Here is a 2,685-nt window from a genome sequence, read left to right as displayed (position 1 = left end):
TCAGTGGACAGAACCCCGGGGGCCCTAGAGTCAGATTGGACCTGAGTTCAAATGTGGCCTCAGACACTTAACTAGCTCTGTGACTCTGGGCAAGTCACTTAACCCTCCTCTGTAAAATGAGCTGGGAAAGGAAATGGCAAACCACCCCAGTTTCTTTGCCGAGGAAAATGTCAAATGAGGTCACAGGACTGAAATGACACAACAACATACCAACTATGTGCCAGGCGCAGTGCTAAGTATTGGGGATACAAATATGAATAAGAAAGACAGTATCTGCCCTCAAAGAGATTCCAATCTAATAGAGGAAGACCACATACAAAGAGAAACTGAAAGGGTGAGTGAGAGAAGGTGGAGAAGTCCTAAGGAGAAGGAAATGAAAAGAGAACTGCCCTGGGTGCCTTCCTTAAATGGACCTATGCCCCTCCCTCCAATCACAGGGGCAGAGGATTGAAGAATTTAAGTATGTGATGCAATCTGGTAGGATAATGAGGTTACTACTGAGAGAATGATGGATACCTACAAAAGAAAGTATAACTTTAACAGCACCGTTCCGATGTGTTCACTCCTCCCACCCCATCCCGCCATCCCACCTGTAACAAAGAAAACTCAAAAACCCCACGTCTAATGGCATATGCAACATCTTGCATCCACCAAGGAAGAGTTGTTCAGTCATGTCCAGTTCTTCGTGACCTCATCTGGGGTTTTCTTGGCTGAGATACTGAGGTGGTTTGCCATTTCTTTCTCCAGCTCATTTTACAGATGAGGAAATGGAGGCAGACAGGGTTAAGTGACTTGCCCAGGGTCCCACTCAGCTAGTAAGTGTCTGAGGCCACATTTGAACTCAAGAAAAAAGTCTTCCTGACTCCAGGCCCAGAGCTCAGTGCACTATGATGCCACCTAGCTGCCCCCGAGGAAAAGAGGGAGTTGCATATCTTTTTCTCTCTTCCTAGCAAAGATTGATCACAATAATCACGTAAAGCTTTGACTAAGCACCTACCGTGTTTCCCCGCTAATAAGACCTATCCCGAAAATAAGCCCTCCCCTACTGTGTAAGATTCCTCTACAATAAGCCCTCCCCCGAAAATAAGCCCTATTGAGATTGCTACTGTAGTGAAGGTGATCCCCAGCGTTACACGCTACATTACGGGTGTACCCTCTGTATGCACCGTCCCCTGTCCCCGGGTGAAACGCATGCCGCGCTCCGAGCTGCATACAATCAGAGCTGCAGCAGTGAGCGCGTCATCCTGTTCTTCCCCAGTGATTTGCTTATTGAATAAAGGTACATTTTTTTGTTCACATTTACCTGTTTATTAAAATTGCTGTCAATGTTCATTAAAATAAGCACTCCCCTGAAAATAAGCCCTCTGGTGTTTTTCTGTCCAAAAAAATTAATAAGACAGTGTCTTATTATCGGGGAAACACGGTATTGTCAGGCATTGTGCTAATCTAGGAGGAAATAGGCAAAGTGCAACAGCTCGCGTCCCAGAGGATTTTATATTCGATCTGGGAAAGAACACGTAAGAAACTAAAGTCCAGGGACAGACTATATACAAGACAGACAGACTGCAATGAGGGAGGGAGGCACAAGCAAGAATCAGGAAAGGCCCCCACTCTTCTGGCCTCCTTCAATCCCGCGTTTCTTTGGTGCGTCCACAGCCTAGTCAATGCGCACCCACCATGCTTCTGTTTACTTTCTGTAACAGAAGGCGCTGTTTATGAATAACTCGGTGGCTAAGAGACCTAATTCTTTCTGTGACCTTTAGCTTCTTTTTCATTTTACTTTTGAGGAAAAAGAAAGTGAAATGACCCACGAAAAGTCGCACAATTTCCAGAAGAAAAGAAAAGACCGAACTATGATTTGAATTCAGGTCTTTGGATTGAACTTCCACGGGCTTTCTGGTATACTACAGAACTTTTCTAAAAATCTCAGAAGTCAGAGTAATCAAAGTAAACTACACAGATTCCTGCGCGGCATTTAAGTTGAGAGCCCGGATAGCTCAGTCGGTAGAGCATCAGACTTTTAATCTGAGGGTCCAGGGTTCAAGTCCCTGTTCGGGCGCAACGCTCAGCTTTTATGAAAGAAAATTCAAAAGCTTCTTAAAACAGGAAGTCTCCTGCCCCCGGCCAAGGTTTAAGCAGTTGGGGTCGAGGATTTGTATGTGGGTGTCGAAGGGAAAAAGAAAAGTGCAAAAAGCGGACCCCCTACCTTAATACAATCCTTGATACAAATCCTGGGGCGCGGAGGTGCGCCAAACAAGCAGAGTCTCCTCTCACTTCGATTTGGGGGATGAGAGCTTTTGAATATTATTTCCAGAGCTTCGCAAACTTTAAAGCGCAATATAAAATACCAGTTGTTACTATTATCATTCCGATCTTTATTCTACTACTGGCCACGAAAATGGGGCCCAGAGAGGGGGAGTGATTTTCCAAAGTCAGACTGGGGGTAGGCGAAGCAGAACTCGAACCAAACTGCTGACTGAGTATCCTGGAGCTTTCTATCGCCTCAAAGCAGAACGAATCGCCCAATAGAGAACAGGCAGGCAGGCCGGCCCACACGCATTAAGGAAGAGCTTAGTGCGGGCCCGGTGGGGTGCAGGGCGCTGGAACAGAGACAGAGGTGAAAGCTGATGAGGTATGGGCTCTGGGAGCCCCCTCGAGTTCTCCTTGAGTCCTTGTGGTACAGGC

The 2,685-nt window shown here is 46.4% G+C and overlaps 1 non-coding gene across 1 annotated transcript; it reads left to right on the top strand.

Moving 5' to 3' along the window:
* The first annotated feature begins 1,986 nt into the window (after positions 1-1,986).
* Positions 1,987-2,059, top strand: TRNAK-UUU (transfer RNA lysine (anticodon UUU)). Its single transcript has one exon. It is a non-coding gene; the product is annotated as a tRNA-Lys (tRNA).
* Positions 2,060-2,685: the final 626 nt, after the last annotated feature.

Source organism: Petaurus breviceps, unplaced genomic scaffold, assembly GCF_028583685.1.
Source record: "Petaurus breviceps papuanus isolate PSGF00001 unplaced genomic scaffold, PetGlider_PUasm1.0 90330, whole genome shotgun sequence".
Taxonomy (NCBI): Eukaryota; Metazoa; Chordata; class Mammalia; order Diprotodontia; family Petauridae; genus Petaurus; species Petaurus breviceps.
This window is presented reverse-complemented; position numbering and strand designations above follow the sequence as displayed.